This window comes from Mustela nivalis (genome assembly GCF_964662115.1).
Source record: "Mustela nivalis genome assembly, chromosome: X".
Lineage (NCBI taxonomy): Eukaryota > Metazoa > Chordata > Mammalia > Carnivora > Mustelidae > Mustela > Mustela nivalis.
This window is the reverse complement of record NC_139040.1, coordinates 17,872,496-17,890,261: the sequence shown is the minus strand read 5'-3', so window position 1 is coordinate 17,890,261 and position 17,766 is coordinate 17,872,496. Positions and strand designations below refer to the sequence as shown.

Below are 17,766 nucleotides of genomic sequence, written 5' to 3'. Positions count from 1 at the left end.
TAGTGATCTGGCAGCGTCTGTCCTGTGAAGTGTGCTGTAGACCACTGTCTGAGTCCCACGAGCCCATCCAGGTAGCTCACTCTTTCCCCCAATTTGCTGGTACTGTAGCTCATGAGTGTGGTTAGTTGCCGACTGAAATAGACATGGGAGCTGCCAATGGCACATATACAAGCAAGCACCTCGGTTTCAGCCTTTGCTAGCGTGATAATATTCCCAGCCCAGCCAAATTAACTCTATCAGCTCCAAAATGCCCCTTTTCTTTATGTACTGAAAGCATACTTGGGTGTCAGCAAGTGTGAAGCCTCTGTCATATGGCTATCTCCATTTTAAAGCTACAAACTGAAATATTTGTTTATTCACATAGAGGACTAGCCAACACTGAACCCATACAAGCATGCACCCCAGCCCAGAAATGTCAAAGCCTAAGATGTGATCAGACATACTCAAGGGGAGAAACGACCCTGGGGTTGCGCTTTTAATTAAGAAATGATTCACCCCACGCCGCTGAGACTCAGGGGATGAAAGCTGAAGTCAAAGAAAGGCATGTTGTAGAAGGAAAACAACAATAAACACTGACTATTAGCATTTCGTTTTTTAGAGAAAACCTGGGGAATGGCTGGCGGCTTTTGTGAAATCTATTCATTCCAATCTGAGAGAGTGGAAGGTTCCGTACACCTGCCAAAGGGAACCAACTCAATCATAGACAGGCTGGGTCTGTTGGCTGATGTCCTCCGCAGAAAGGTTTCTCCCGAGTCTCGGCCTTCGAGCAACTTGGACCCTTGGGGTCTATCCTGGGCATGGTGCTTCTTCTGCTGGGCACGATCTTCCTTCTGTGACCGGAAAATTCTAAACATCCTTCAAGTTACAATCTCTCCTCTGAGCAAACTTAAGCCCACCGCCAGTTGCCGGCCCTCACCTCTTCCTCGGTGGTCCTGTAACACGTCTGCACTTAGTCTTTGTGAAAAATTTTGATACTGAATTGTGACTATTTGTTTGTATTTCTGCTTAAACGATGTCTTCCAGGACAGGGACTCTGTGCTATTCTTCTAGAACTTCTGGAGAAGAGGAGGGAGAGAGTGAGGACCGGGAAGGCCATGCCTCATCCTACAAAAATTGGAGAATCTCCTAAGTGCCTTGCAAATATCACAAAAAAATTTTTTTAAATGACTGTATATACTTTTTTTCAGACTAAACAAACATGGGGCACAGGAGGAGCCTCTGGGAGTGAGGATGGATGCCTATCTCACTGCTTTACCTACAGCCCGATCTTGCGGGCGCCACAAAAACTCAGGTCTGCAAACACCCACAGCTAAATGGCCCCATGGCCATTACCGACAAAGGTGACTGCTATTCCCGGGAGCTTCCTCCTTCCGCCCCTTGCTGTGATACTCATTCCCTCCTTCATTCAATACATATTTATCAAGCCTTTATGCTAGGCCGGAGGCGATAGCTTAGTGGCAATTAGTCTGATTATTTGGAAAAAAGAAAAGAAATTTATGAAGTCCAGTGACACATTTGGATTAACCTTTCAACCAGCTTTAGTAGGCATGCATTATAATGGGGGCTGTTGGGTAGTTTAAACCCCCATAATAAAGTCACCTTCATGCTTAGCTGACAGTCCCTCTGGCCCTGCCTCGTTGGACTGGGTTAAGACTACAGCGACATCTTCTGGTAAACCCTAGAGTGCAGACTTGTGCCCGTCCGAGGCTCTCCCTCCCAAACAGGCTCTGTTGTCTTTGGGAACAGATAGATCCCAGTCACCAGGGTAAACGTCACGACCAACATTTTGGAAGCACCAGCCTCACGTAGAAAGAGAGAGGAGGTACGCCAGAGAGGCAGAGACAGACGCCCAGAGTCTCTCACATGGTGGATGTGTGATTCCTTCCCCCTGAAGTTCTCCTTGTGCCCACATGAGATGACGGCCGTTCAACGTGGGCAGCCTCCGTCTCAACATGGCAGGGGTGGTCAAGGCCACGGAGAATGAGAGGAGCCCACAGCCTGCCTGCCCTAGTGACAGCAGCTGTCCTCCCCCACCACCCCACCCCGATGATAACAGATTCAGGGATTGCCACAGCCCACGTATTCCAGGAAAGCCAGGCCTGGTCTCCCGGGCTGCCTCAGTGGGAAACAGTCCATGCTGCTGCAAACAGATCAGCCCTGGGGATGAACAGGCAGCTGTGCTTAGAGGTCGGTGTGTCCGGGAGTGTCTGGTGCTCCCGCAAACCATAGTGTGCTGGAGGTGGGAAAGCAGGTGTGGGTAACACCTGGGAGGTTTGGTTGGGCAAAAGATCCAGGAGGCCCATTATGCCGAGGAGAGAGTTGTTAGGGAGATGTCAGAGACGCAGTCTCTCCGGCCAGGCCACCTGAGGATGTGACAGCGCAGCCCAAAGGGAACGCGATGTGGGGGCGGGGGGCACTGAAACACGGGTGGCGCTCTTCCCGTGGCCAGTTCAGGGCAAGCACCTCACGTGTGCCTGGCACCGGGTGCCAACAGCACCAAGACATGGCATTTCGATAGAATGTGTTCTTTTTTAAAAAATAATTATTTATTTGACACACAGAGAGAGCACACAAGCAGGAGCAGAGGGAGAGGGAGACGCAGGCTCCTCGCTGAGCAGAGAGCCCGATGCGGGGCTCCATCCCAGGACCCTGAGATCATGACCGGAGCCGAAGGCAGAGGCTTAACCCACTGAGCCACCCAGGCGCCCCCAACAGGATGTGTTCTTCATGGTTGGAGCGAGCACGAGGTGTGATGAAAGCATCTCACTAGCCGAACAATACAGGCAAAAGCTTCTGCCACTTTATTTTGAAAACAAGTGAGAATGAGAGGAGGCAAGGAGAGAGGAATGGAGTATGAGGCAGAAAGGTGAGCGTGAGCAAAGTCACAGGACACAAACTAGCCTGTTGTGTGTGGACAAAGTGCACTGAATACCTCTTACTTGGGAGCGGGGGTACCTAGGGGGCTGAGGTGGTTAAGCGTCTGCCTTTGTTCGACTCAGGTCAGGATTTCAGGGTCCTGGGATTGAGTCCGGCATCGGGCTCTCTGCTCAGTAGGGAACCTGCTTCCCTCTCTTTTTCCATGCCAGTCCCCTTGCTTGTGCTCTCTCTTGCTTTCTGACAAATACATAAGTAGATAAATAGAAATAAGTAAAATCCTTAAAAAAGGAAAAAGAAAAAAAACAAAAACCTCTAACTGGGAACGAAGGGCAGTGGCCGAGGTTGCAGCTGGAGGGGTAGCCAGAGCCCTGGGTGTGGAAGGCCTCGGACACCCCCCCTCCCAAGAAAGGACTTAGACATCTGTAGCTGAGAGGGAGGCCTCCAAAGGGGTTTAAGCAGGGGAGTGATCTGATGAAATCAATGTTTTAGCAAGCTTATAGGGAATGGGGTGTGGAGGTGGAATTAGGGAAATTCGCCTAGTTTACTGCAGAAAACAAGGCAAAACAAGGAGGGCTGGACACAATTTTAGGAGGTGGCGTTAACTGAACTTGGTGTCAAAATGAACGCAGGGGAGAGGACGGAGGGTTAGGGATGGCTCTAGTTTCTGGCAGAAGGGCCTCAGGTGCGCTGGGACAACCAAAAGAGAGTTGAATGGCCAGATAGAGCACTCAGGGGGTGATCTGGCCTTAAGATAAAGATGTGGCATTAACAGCATAAAGCAGTCATTTCAAACCATGACAGCGTACTTGCAGATCGAATTTTAATTCTGCACACATGGCTTCGGCGCTTTGAAGACTGACTTTAAGTACCCTGAGGTAGCCCGAGGATTCTCTTCTTAATGCTAAATATGGTTTTCTACTATTCTGGACACAGCTTCAAGTTCCCTCACTGCCCTCTCGCTTCCCCTGAATATATTCCACTTTACTGGAATGTGTCCTCCAGGCACAGTCTGACAAGTGACAAGCAGGGACAGTCTGTCACCTCCCTCAGCCCCAACACCATTTCTCCTAGTGTGGCCTAGTATAGCACATCGACCTTTTTGGCAAATAGGCCACACCGCTGACGCATAGTCAACTAAAGTCTTTCTTTCTTTTACACGTAAGCCACTTTGAAACCCAATCTACTTTATCCTGGACCTGGAGGTAGTTTACTTGTGGCCCTGTTGAATTTCTCCTTGTTAGAGTAAGTCTGAGCCTGTTAAAACACATCTGGATTCTGATTATATCCCCTAATATCTTCGCCACATCTCCTTATTCCTTTCGGCAATGCCTGTATCCACGCACTGATCAAAACAGAACAAGATGCAGACGAGAACTGCCGAAAGTCTCCCTTCAGGTGGACATCACTCCAAAGGGTGCCGCTGAATGGACTGATCTAATTTTAAATGAGTGAGCTATTTAAAATAGCTCAGCCCCAGGAAAATCATCATCAGCCTGTTTCGGTTAGTGGTAATGGGGCAGATATGTCTTACGACAAAATGGGTCACTTAATTAAGATGAACAGGTGTCACATCTTTAAATTGGAGTCATGACTCCCTACCAGGTACCTAGGTGAGTTTTATGACCATCGTCCAGTGTGCCTGTATGCCCCTGGTCCCTTACAGCAGAACTATATAAAAGTTAGAGTCCAGGCCAGCTTTTTCCTGTCATTGCTAAGTAATTATAGAAACAACAATAGCAACCAACAAAGAGTTGTCCAAGCTTGAAACCTGGGGGCCACCTCCTCCATCTTGCTCACCACCACTATGTGAACTTTCCCCAAGACCTTTGCTGATTCTAGATCCTAGGAGCACTCAGGTCCATTCTTCCTATCGCTGCCTGGGGCCAGGCCCTTATAATTTCTCTACCAGGTCACTGCTGTGGGGTCCTGGCCCGTCTCCAAGCCTCTGGTCTCATGCCTAGCTCACCCCAGGCCCATATGACACACATCTGACCTGTCATTCCTTAGTTAAGACCTCTTAATCCTTATCAACTAGAACATGAAGTCCAAGCTCCTTCACACGCTAGACACAGCCTCATGGGACCTGGTAACCACCACCTTTCTTTCCCTCATCTCTTTCAAGCTCCTTCTACACAAGCCTTCCTCAACCACAAGGGATTTTGCATCTCTCTTTCTGCTCCCCTGGCCCTAGCTCATGTGACAATCTCTGAAGACGTTCTATTTGTCATGGGGCGGGGGTGAGGGGGAGTGCAAACTGCTTCCAGTGGATGGGGTCTAGCAGAGCTGCGGCACAGCCTAGCGTGCAAAGAATTATCCAACTCGAAATGTCAATAGTTGAAAAGCCCTGCTCTCTTCTGTATGCTCCAGGTATAGAGAAGTAACTTTGTTTTCCAGATCCGTTCCAGGCAATGATGCTACAGGCCCCTTTCCTTTGGATGTGGAATGCCCACTCTTTTGAATGGCTTGCGTATTTTCTAGGTTGCTTGGAAAGCTTCAAAACTCCGCTCTAAGATTGTTTCCTCCGTGAAACCTTCCCTGACCTTCCTAGGCAGAGTGAACAGCCCTGGTGTTCCTCTGTTCCAGCCATACTGGAACTGTAGCATTTACTGCTACGTGCCGTGACTGTCTAGTGATCCGTCTGCGTCCCACATTGGACTCTGAGCTCCGGGAGGGCAGGGACCGAGTATCATTGATCAGCGTAAGCTGATCCTCTGGGCCTGGCACAATGCTTGACAGAAAATTAGTGTTTAATAAAGGACTGTTGAATGAATATCTGCAGCAGGAGCCGCAGAGCTTAGGATAAGCTAATAGGAAAGGCATCTTTTTCATTGATAAGGAAAAGCCACTAGATGTCACTGTTAAATAACAGATACACCACATTACCCCTGTGATGGAACATTTTAAGGACATCTAGTGATACGGAGCAGTTACCCCTGACTTTCTGTGCAGTAGCCCCACGAGAAGGAAGGCTGGAAAATGTAAGGATATTAGATGTAAGTACATGGATAAACACGAGTACCATATTTTCATTTTTAACAGTTTATCCTGCGGCAAGGACCTGAGTTCTAAGTCACAGCTTCCTAGGCTCATGGGAGTAAGAAGAAGCCTTTGAGATGGCACAGCATCATGGTCAGACACACATCCCTAACAGCCCTTGGAAATGGATCTAACTGCAGGGCGCATTCCTGGGCTGAAGGCGGACACTTATGCAGACCCTGCTTTGTGTCCGTTTGCATAATAAAGCAGGCCTGAAAGAACCCTCATGAAGAGGAAATGTTGCCTGCCGAGAGAGGGCACAGCCCGGGGCTGGGGGCACTGAGGCCTGGTGCTTCTATATGAACTCCCACCTCGACCGTGGAACTGATATTATTATTGTTCTCATCATGAGGATGAAGAAACCGAGAGAGAGATGATTCGGCCCAGTGTCACATGGTGAGTTAGGTAGGGGTACTGAGACTGAACCCATTTCTTTCTAGAACCTGTGCTCTTCCCATCCTCGTACTGGGGCCCAAACCCAGGACTTCCACTTCTGGGAACAAACTAACATCCAGGTTCCAGAACCAGCAGCATCAGCGCCCACTTAGGAACTTGTTGGAAAGGTACGTTCTGGGGTCCACTCAGTGAACAGAAACCCAGGGGCTGGAACCCGACCATCTCTATCTTAGGAAGCTCTCCAGGAAATTCTGGGGCAGTCTTGAGCACCGCTGTCCCAGAGCAAACCCAAGCTCCCTGCTGCACGCCACAGACAAGCCTAAGGACGCCCATTTCTGTCCAGGAAAAGCCCAGGGCACTTTGCCTGAGCAAAGCTAGGAGGACCGTGCAGTAAACATTTACTTCCCTTTTAGGCCCCTGGCTCCCAAATAAGGTTTTTCCTGCACTACTCAAAGGAAAAAAAAAATATCAAAGCCATCTCTCTTATGGAAGAAAGCCAACAAAACCGTACGAGTGAAGGTCACAGGAGAGATCAATAAAAAGTTAATTTAAGAAAGGAAACAAATTCTTAGCCCAAATCAATGACTGAACATTTTATGATACCTGTAGCTTAATTTTGTATTTTTTTTTTTTTTAAAGTTCAGCCTTCATATACCTTGTTCTTGGAGGAATGGTGAGTGGCCAAAAAATACGAACCACGTTTGGGGGTCCTAAGTGAACTCCGCAAGCAGGGTAATAAGGGACAGTGAGTCACTCATGCCAAAGGTCTGATCGCCTTCCCTGGTTAATGATGCCTAAACCAGGAGCACGGATCCTGCCATCAAAAGCGGCTCCATCGTGCTCAGATCAAACAACATGAATACGTGAGCATCGACTAAATGAAAGCAGAGTTAACTGAATCAAAGGCAAATACGCCTCTAATGGGGTTGGATCCCTCAAGCCCCGGAGTTGCCATTTTAACTGCTTTTCTCAGGTGACTCCAACGCTTGCTGACAGTCCCCACCGAGGGGCCCCATCAACGTGGTGATCTGCAGTGGCAGCAGCCTCGTAAGGAAATGTGAGATTTCAAGAGGGGACGACTTGGAAGTAGCGGGAACGCTCGCTTACATGTATTGTAGCTGGTACGTTTCTCAAGATCCCCTTGAAGCTCAGCGAGGCGAGGGAGCCTTTACGTTTGTGCAAAGTGAGTTATTAAAGCAGTGGTACCCGGGATTTTATCTGATTGTCCTCCTAGCCTTACGTAGACCCAAGTGATCTGGACACCGAACGTCTCCCTTTGCTCTTCAAGTTGACGCTACGGGCTTGTGACAAGGCCGGGCTCTTCTGGGCAACCCATGAGAGGTAGGGGCCAGGCCATCCCTCGGGAGCCCGCTGATGGATAAGGCCACCAGGACTCGGACTGCTTCTTTGAATGGACCGATTAGGGTCCTTGACAGGGTGGATGCATTCCAGGAAAAGCAACTTGGAAGAAACTGAAGATCTCACCCGCCACCGTGCACAGACCTTCCTCCCCCAAAGGAGCGGTTCTATGTATATAAAGTAATACCTTCATTAACACCTTAATTGATGGAGCTTTTTCCTTTGGCTAACTGAAGTTGCTTCACGCATCTTCCTTGTGTTTATTTTAAAAAAAAATCTCTTTTTTTCTGCTCTCTGGATCTCCCTCTGCTCCCCAGTTCTCCCACCTTCCAGAAAGGTCAGCCTGGTGAGGGGAGCTGGCCTGGCTGGCTGAATAGGACCTTCTTCCTGTGTGGCCCCAAGCTAGGGCTGGGCCTGCAGCTATGAGAGAGAGAGAGAGGGAGAGAGAGTGTGTGTGTGTGTGTGTTCTGAGGGCACACTAGACTGATGGACTTTTGTTAAGGAGAAGGATGTTTTTCTAAGCCATTCTCCGCTTTCTTTCACAAAACAGCAAAATGATGTTTCCTCCTTTGTCGAAAAGGAAGAAAAGAAAATTTCTGATGCTTATAAAGTCAAACCCAACATGAAATTCTTCACACAATCAGCCCTAGCAATATTTACTTCTTCTTCTTTTTTTTTTTTTTTTAAGAAATCTAGGGCTCCTCCTTCCCGAAGCCCAGTGGGCTCCCAAGTACATAAATCTAAGGACTCTGCAAACAGTGAGAAAACGGAGTTCTTTAACAAGATGTGAAATTCCAGGCTTTATGACCCATAGTCACCAGCCTTCACCCAGGGTCCACTCAAATGCTTGGTGGCATGAAAATTTCTGCAGCTTACACTGCCCCCTGACATTTTTTGCACTCTGAAATTATTCTGTGAGTCTTGGCTCATTAATACTCAGTGTGTTTTTGAGGTGTAAAGAAGTTTCAGAGAAAAACCCCTTCAGTGTGTAGATGAGGGAGTGCGGCCCCATGAAGGCATATGGTCTGCCCATGTCATGGGAAGACCCGTTCTGCCACGGGCTATACAAACTCTACCATCGGGCCTTCCCTCCCTGCCTGGTACTTCTCAGCTTCCAGAGTGTTCCTATGGGGCATCCTTCTGTCAACGTTCATCTCCTGAGGTTTCTGCCTGGGGCGGGCTTTGAGAAGGACTGGTTCTCTTCTTTCCTTCAGCAGGGTGGGTGGAGGTGAGCAGTGGTGAGGCTTAGCCCGTAGAAGACGAAAGGAGGTCAGGGAAATGTCTAGATGTGCCATTGAGAAAAACATGCTTACTGTTTTGGTCTTCAGGTGAGCATCCTTTGAATCCTTTGCCCTGGAACTCTTGTTCGGGCCCTGCCTTTTACTGGAAAGCACATCCATTATGAAACACTGCAAGTTCAAGGTTTCAACCAGGAAGTCATAAAAATGCTACCTTCATGAAATTCAGCACAAAGTTAGGGACATGGTGTCCTTTTAGCCCTGAAGGCGAGAAGCTTGGCCTTGCACTGCAAGACATGTATCTACTCAATCCACAGTCAGTGAACCATCCCTCGGTGATCTAGAAGTTGCCGTACTTAAAGCTGTGGACAGAGTTGTGAGGAGCCCATATCTATACCGGCCTCTACTCTCAAAGGGCTTAAACTTTAGTTGGGGAGACAGAAGCACAGTTCAGTAGGGGCTGGGGTAAAGGCAGAACATAGCGAAGGGCTACTTGTGTCATACAGAGTCTAAATGCACAATGAATCAGAGAGAGGAGTTTATTGTGTTCTAGAGTCATCAAGGAAGGCTTCGTGGAGGAGGAGGAGGAAAAAGCTGACCAAGCCCTAAGGGGATAGAAAGGATTTAAGCAGGTGAGTAGTGTGGAGGGTTGCTGGTATTCTGACTTGAGCAAACAGCACAGCAGGGGTGCAGACAACATGCCGGGCACTGTGCCGGCTAATTTCTCACAGAACCCTACCGCATAGGTGCCAGTGCCTATGTAATGTATGTAATGATGAGGAGGGTCCATTCTTGAGCTGGACCATCCAAGATAGCCACCAGCCCCACGTGGCTCTTGAACCTCTGGAAATGTGGCTAATCCAAAAGATGCCGTGCCTTGAATGTTTTCCGGCAGACTAAGATTTCCAAGACTGAGGGGGAAGAAAGACTATCCCCTTAACCAATTAGGATTTATACAGCTTACGTGGTCGAGATGATGCCATTTTTGATACATGGGGTTTGATACATTATTAAGTTTAATTCTACTGTATCTTTTCACTTTCAATGGGGCTAGTAGGAGGTTTTTTTTTTTTTTTTTTTTTTTTTTTTTGGTGGGCCGTAGGAGGTTTTTAAATGACGAACGGGCCTTGCATTGTATTTCCATGGGACAGTGCTACTCTAACTTCACAGCCAAACTGCCAGGGTTCAAACTCCAGCTCAGGCAGTTACTATCTGTGTGGACCTGCGCAAATGACTTAACTTCTCTGTGCCTCAATTTTTCTCATGTATGGCCTGGGGGGAACCATAGGGTCTCAATGAAGATAAAAATTACGCACACACACATACACGTACATATATAAAGTGGTCAGAACCGTGCCAGAACATAACATTCTGCAGATCTTAATTAATATGATTATTGTTGTTGCTGTCATACAGTTAAAGGTATTCAGCTAAAGGGTGTTAATTGAACCTTCCTAAAATCACTCAGCTAGTTAGTGACCGTCTGTCAGGTCTGTGTGATTCCTGAGCCCAGACTCTTGCCCGCTGCCCTGGTCAATGCCCTGTTTGGTGTCTGAGTCTCCCGCTTGTGGGCTCTCACTGGGCTGTGTGGGCTCTCGCTGGGCTGTATGGGCTCCCGTGGGCCCCAGGCACTGAGCTCAACCCCCTGAGCCACCAGCCAAGGGCACCACAGGCCTGGCCAGAGCAGAATTTCAAACCAGAAGGTAGTAGGGGGGCGCCTGGGTGGCTCAGTCAGTTAAGCATCTGCCCTCGGCTCAGGTCATGGTCCCAGGGTCCTGGGATCGAGCCCGTGCCAGGCTCCCTCCTTGGTGGGGAGTCCGCTTCTCCCTCTCCTACTCCCCCTGGTTGTGCGCTGGCGCTCGCTCCCCTTTTTTTGTCAAATAAATAAATAAATAAAAATTCTTCAAAAAAACATAATTGATAAACCAGGAGGTAGCCAAATATGCCAGGATATGAAGGGCGGTGCGGATCTCGTGGGTTCTGTAGGCCTGCTACTGAGCCCTAGAGATGGAAATGGCCACATACATAAGACGCGGGGGCTGGGGCGGGGAGTCCAGCTGGTGACCGTTCTGGCCCCAAATTCCCACTGTGCAGACGAGGAAACCAGATAGCCAGCTCCCCTGCCCACCCCAGATTGTGAGAAATCCGGAGACACATGGAAACATTTCTTTAGGGACCTCCACGAAGACAAGGAATCAAGTAACAGGGCTTTTTCCCGTGGTAGACAGTCAATAAATATCACTGAAGGGAATTGTGAGCAGACGGTAACCGGCTGTCCTCACTCACCTGGGCCTGCTGGGCACGGGCTGTCTGGGAGGCAGGCCCCTCCAGCCTGCTTTGGAGAAATCATTAGAGGAAATGAGTCAAGATAAATGCCTGCTCTCAGTGTTGTGCGATTTTCCAGAACAGCGCGGAGGGAAAGTTTCCCCCTAAATGAAAGCTGCCCTTCTCAAGCCTCGGGTTGATTTTAATGAGCTCTAATATTGTTTTAAGGCACTGAGAGAGATGAAGTGTAAACCCTGGCTTTTGGTGGGGGGAAAGCAGATCTCGTTAACCATTAGCTGGAAAGAATTGGAGCCATTCAGAATTTCACCGGCTGGCAGGGTCGTGCCTCCTTCCCCCAGGAAAGGTTTTGCTGCAGGTATTAGAGCTGCAAAAGGCATGATTATTGGATAACATGGCCTGTATGTGTGTGGAAATAAGCGTTCTAGATGGTACCAGGCAGAGCCTTGTTTCTTTATAGTGATCACACTGGGAATAGAAAAATAACTCACTAATCCTCCCCACCAACCCCTTTACCTCCTGAAGAATCTGGTGTCACATTGAAGTGAGTATGGGAAGGGGCAGCGAAGCCACAAAGATCCTGCCTGAGCAGAAGGAGTTCTTTTGAAGGTTAAGTTGGTGCTAAGAGTTTACCAAGAGTCCTCTAAGTTCTGGGTGTCACTGGGTCTGTTTTTCATGGTGTCAACAAGAGACTTTGGACAGCTACATTTCTCCTTTTGGGCAAAAGGGGAATTTGGAATTGCTGGTGTGGTGGTTATTTTTGTGCCTGTCCACATGCGACAGAGTGGAAAAACATGGTACACGAAACCAGACAAGTATGTATGTTGTCAAATCTATGTCACTGTTCCAGTTTGGCTGGTGAAAGCAGAAATATTCCACCATTTTTGACGGAGCAGAAGCTGTTTTTTAAAAATGGCGCTTCACAAGCACCATCTTGGGTAAAATGGGGCCCAGATATCTCTGAGAAGGAAAAGAACCATCTCTGAGTCACAGTGGGGAGCAGGTCACTGAGTAGGGAGCCATGTCCTGTGTGTGTAAACCAGCCCACCTGCTGGAAGGCAAGGACCCTGTAGAACTGATAGGGGCCACACACAGATGAAGGCAATAGACCCATCTCTGGCACAGAGTAGTCCAATGGCTTTACCAAGGAGAACACCCAAGCCCAGAGAGAAGTATGGGTTTGTCTGGGGTGCCCTGGCCAGTCTGTGGCAGAGCCGTGATCCAAAACCAAGTCTCTGACTCCTTCCCCAGGTTTCAAAATATCATGCTCAAGGTGACTGATAAATAAGGATCAGCTTCAGGAAAAGATAGCCCCTGGGGGTGATGCTCACTGATGTTCCGCTACAGATCCAAAATCCATAAAGGAGGACTAAAAATCAAGGGAGATATTTGGCTTGGATTTTCCAACTTAAGGCAATCCCTTGGGGGTGGCCCTACCCTCGGACTCTTCCATCAGTCATTCACTCTGAAGACATGTCACTGGGGAGTCAGATTCACTAACGTGCTACACGGGTCACCTCCACCGCCTTCCCCTTGGCTTGGTTTTTCTCCCTGGAAATGAGGTTAATTCTCTGAGATAGTGACCCACGGTTAAGTTGGATTTAAGGCCATAGAGGATTATTCTAAATGACATCCCCCTTCCCACAGTGACTTTTCAGAAAGGTCATCTGAAGAAAAGCACTGGTATCCCTGGGAGAAGGAGGGAGGCGTGGGGGGTGGCTAATAACAACCGGAAGTTTCATGGGACGGGCAAATGGCTCACAGTCCTTACAATTTTAGTTCCTCACACAATCCTTCTAAGTATACAGGATAAAAAAAAAAAATAGAACTGCTATTTTTACAGGGGAAGAACCTGAACTTCAATCACGGGAAATGACTTGCTCAAGGATACGCACTTCATTGACAGTGGGTCTATGACTAGAACCCGGGTCTCTGAACTCCTGATTTGATCTTTTCATGATTCTCTGCTGCCTGTTGGGCCCCTAAAGGATATTGGAACAGCCCATTTCTCTTGTTTTGTCTTCCTAACCAGGCTGTACATTCCCTGAAGGTCAGTACTGCCTGGCAATTGCCTCTTGTCTCTCTCGGCACTGGGCCCAGTTCCTTATGGGGCTACAGACTGGGAGGTCAGCAGATGGAAGGTCTACCGTGAAGCTTTGGAATTGGCCGGGATGCTCCTTTTTGCCCTGTCCTACGGGCCTCCGGGTTGGCCTTCCCTGCTCGGGAGTGACTGTTGCCCCTGTGAAGCCATGCGACTGGCCACTGGGGGTCAGGGAAAGTCCCAACCAGGATGCCTGATCCTTTCTGATCAAAGAAAACACAGGAATTGAAAAGGAGGCCATAGGGTGACAGTTTTGATCAAACTCCTTTTCCTTTTCAGAATCATAAATCAGTCAGGAACACACAAGTTAAAACAAGATCTGATCTTCCTAAAACTGCTTTTGAAATCCTGTTGTTCCCCTAACATAGCTCTTTCCATTCTGCATTTCACATGTCATGGTGTTACTAGGAACGGGTGCGGGAGAACACATCGACCTTCACCTTGTGCGTGGTGGGAAGAATACGTTGACAGGTGAAATATGGGCGGGTATCTTTCAGAGAGGCCAATGTGGCTGCATTTCAGTGGAAGAGCACCCCGCGGGTGACAAGTATTTTTCAGCTCGTTCTCAAGGATTAAAGAGCTATTATTCTAAGTCTTTTTGGAGGCATAACACCCTCTGTCTTCCTCTAAAAAGTTCTCCGTGGCAAAGATTCTTTTAACAAAGCCCATTTTCTCCATCTCTTGTAAGAGCTTGCCAACGAATGTGCCAGTCCATTTCATAGATGCAGCTATTACTGCCCAGAGGGGGGAAGGTCCCGCAGCTAGTAGGTGATCGAGTTACCTATGTCTGAAACTCGCGTCTAGACATCCAGACTCGTTTTGCTACCCCACGCCACTTTGCTCATTCATTCGAGAATGAAAGGAAAAAGTCACACACAGCAGCACAGGGCTCCCTGCAACGCCCTGCGGGGGATGCAACAGGACCAGCCATGTGGGGTGGCAAGGTTTTCAGGGGTGCTGCGGAGCACAAGCCCCTCCCTCTCACCGTTGGCCAGGAAACCACCAAGTGAAGTTTCCTCCTTTGGCTTAAGGATCTGCCCTCTTTGTGTGTGGCAGGAGCAGTGGGGAGGGGGGACAGGGTTCTAAGTCGTTAAGACTTAGCAGTCCTTTAGAAGGGGGAAGCTTTAATAACCAGCTTCTGCCTTGGGGAGGTGGCAGAGTATATGCAGAGACAGGCACGCTGGGTTCTGAGGAAGGATAAGGAGGCTGAGAACAAAAACGGAGGACACCAATGGCAAATTTGGCTGCTTTATAATTTTGCTGGGGCTGAGGACCTGTCAGGAGTCTCTGGTTTAAAAGTCAATGTGAAGCAAAAATAGAAAGGGTAAAAGCACATGGCTTTGCAGAGAAAATCAGCAGGCTGAGTTTTAGGTGAATAAGCCATGATTTGTGGCTCAGGTACTGGTCCAGTCATGTCCTCCATCCTGGCACTGCCCTGGCACATGCGGACTCCACACTCCGCGCACCAAACTCGTCCTCCCTGTGCCTCATGCCTTTGCTCCTGCTGCCCCACCAGGCACAGCATTCCCTGGTCCTCACTACTCAGCTCTCCAAATGGGGCTGCAGGGCTGTCTTCTTTTTTTTTTTTTTTTTAAAGATTTTTATTTATTTATTTGACAGAGAGAAATCACAAGTAGGCAGAGAGGCAGGCAGAGAGAGAGAGGAGGAAGCAGGCTCCCTGCTGAGCAGAGTGCCCGATGCGGGACTCGATCCCAGGACCCTGAGATCATGACCTGAGCCGAAGGCAGCGGCTTAACCACTGAGCCACCCAGGCGCTCCAGGGCTGTCTTCTTGAAGCTTCCTTCCTCCCGATGTCCTCAGCTGAGGCAGCCATGCCTTCCTCTGAACCTCCAAAGAGAGTTATCTGGACTCTCAGGGCATCCCGATCATCTGACATCAGAATGTAAGATATTCGTGTCTGATGGTTCTCTTCCCTGCAAGGCTGTGGGTGCCTCAAGAAGAGGGCAGGACCAAGCCTTCTTTGTACCTCTTCTCTTCCCCTGGACCAGCTTAGTTGGCCCACAGTCTCCAGAAACAGCCAGCTGTTGATAAATGCTTTGTAGTTAAGAGCTCTGTCTCTGGAGCCTGAGAGTTCTGGAAGCCAGCCCCAGCTTCCGTAACCTTGTGCAAATTACTTAAGCTCTCTAAATCTTGGTTTCCTTATCTGCAAACACCCACTTCCCAGTGGTGTGATTTTTGAACGAGATGACCCTTGCAGAGAGAGGGCTTAGCACCGTGCAGGATGCCTGGGTCTGCATCCCACGAATAGTGCCTGTTAATGTTATTTTCTCTTACCGAAATGTACAAGCCTCTCAGGCTCCCTTGATCAATATAGAGCCGTTTTCCCAGAAGTGAAGGGAATCGCGATGGGGGGGGGTTGTTAAATGTCCTGACTCGCACTATATTTACAGGGACATCTACCTCCATCACCATGCGGGGGAAGACAGTCCCTGGTTTCAACTGGAATCCAGTATTTCCGTGGCCCGCACGCTGAATGCCGCTGAAGCCTCCGTTCCCTGAGCAGTGGTTTGTGGAGATGGAATAGTGGCAGTTTTTCATTTTCTGGAGTCCACTCACCCTTCCAAGAATCTCAATGCCTCATTGATTCATAATACAGTGCATAAAGATTTCATTTTTCCTGCCCACAGTGATACATTAGGGAGGCAATGTGTTTTGCCACTGAAAAGTTTGCTTAGTAGAAAAATTTGGAGTTTTGACATTCAGGAAATTACAGTCATCTGTAAAACACGATTGATATGCCCAGGCTAACATTTTCATTGCACTTGCAGAGCCAGAATAACTATGGTAAAATATGTGTTGCCCCACACACATTTTGAGATCTTTTATGGAAACATTTATTAGGACCGAGAACCCCTCCCTGGGCTCCAGGACTGTCATGGCTGTGTGATCCCCAAGGGTACCGCCATTGACCAAACCAAGACCCTGGTTCTCAGACAAAGCAATGGCCGAACACTTCAGACCCGGTCTCGGGTTGGAGGCTGGAGCTATAGTTTTGTGTGTCACCATGTTAGGCATGAGAAAAAAACAAGAAAAATGAGTTTGAAAATTCCACCTCATTTGTGGCATTGTGAGGCAGCTGTGAAACTCACGGGCATATAATAGGTAGAGCTAGAAGCTGAAGGCTTACAATAGAGAAATCAGTGTTCTCTATCTGCTTACATTTTAAATGTGCTTTGTCTCTTTTTTATGCTCTTTGTTTCTTCCTTGGTACACTTTTCAAAATTCAGTGGCCTGGAAGACCAAGTCTCCGGAGCTATCCACCTGTTAAAAATTGATTGCATTTATCATTCTGAAATCAAATGTTGAAATCCATTGAGCTGAGGAGCACAGATGATCTTCATGACCGTACTGGGGGGAACTGGTGTTAGAAATGGCTTAGACTAGTTCCCTACCCAACGTTGGGTCAGCTTCTTTAGGGGTTGAGAAAAACATTCTGCACAAAACAGCTAAGTCTGACTCAGGGATCAAGCACCCATAATGAGAAAATTACAGCAAGGGCACACTGCCCCTTTACCATGTGGCAGGCAGGAGTCTCGGTGATTAACCTGGGGTACTTTATGAGGCAGCTGATGGTATTATCTTCCTCTTTTTATGGATGAAGACACTGAGGTACAGAAAAGTTGGACAACTCTCCCAGAGTCACACAGCTCTTAAGAGGTAGAGCTGGGATTCAAACCTCCAACACAGTGACTTCATTCATTTCCTAACAGTGGTTGAACAGACATGAGAGGGGCAAGGCTAATGTCAAGGGTTGGGGGAGAGTAAGAGAAGGGTGCCTAAGACACAGTTTGGCAGCGAGCATGTCTGCCTCGGAGCATTTGGGTCTTCCAGCAGGGGAGTCTGAAGGAAAAGTGACTATTCCGGGCAGCTCACTGAGGGAGACTGAGAAATAGAGCAAAGAGAACGCATCAGAAAAACAGAATGAGGGCGCCTGGGTGGCTCAGTGGGTTGGGCCGCTGCCTTCGGCTCAGGTCATGATCTCAGGGTCCTGGGATCGAGTCCCGCATCGGGCTCTCTGCTCAGCAGGGAGCCTGCTTCCCTCTCTCTCTCTCTGCCTGCCTCTCCATCTACTTGTGATTTCTCTCTGTCAAATAAATAAATAAAATCTTTAAAAAAAAAAAGAAAAACAGAATGAGGGGAAGTAGAAGTAGGGAGAGGTGAAGATGGACGGAAACAATGGGGTGTCAAGGGGTCAGTAAGGACAAGACAGGATGAAGGGAGAGTGGGAAAAGGAGCAGGGAGGACACCATAGAATAAAAAGGAAAAGGTGACATCAGGGGTGTCCGGGAGGATTGGGATGTCCAAGGTGATGTCTGGTCTCCCACAGCTGTCCTTGACCACTCGGGCACCACCAAAAGACTCTTACATTGCATGGGGAGCCATCCAGATGGCCTCACTCTTTCCCTTCTCTGAGCCCCAAGTACAATTAGAGTCTGTACGTGACTCTTTTCCTTA

The 17,766-nt window shown here is 48.5% G+C and overlaps 1 protein-coding gene across 7 annotated transcripts in view; it reads right to left on the bottom strand.

The window, feature by feature from the left end:
• The window catches only part of HS6ST2 (heparan sulfate 6-O-sulfotransferase 2), a 278,343-nt gene that overhangs the window by 3,236 nt on the left and 257,341 nt on the right, over positions 1-17,766 (bottom strand). The gene's annotated exons all lie outside the window — the stretch shown is intronic.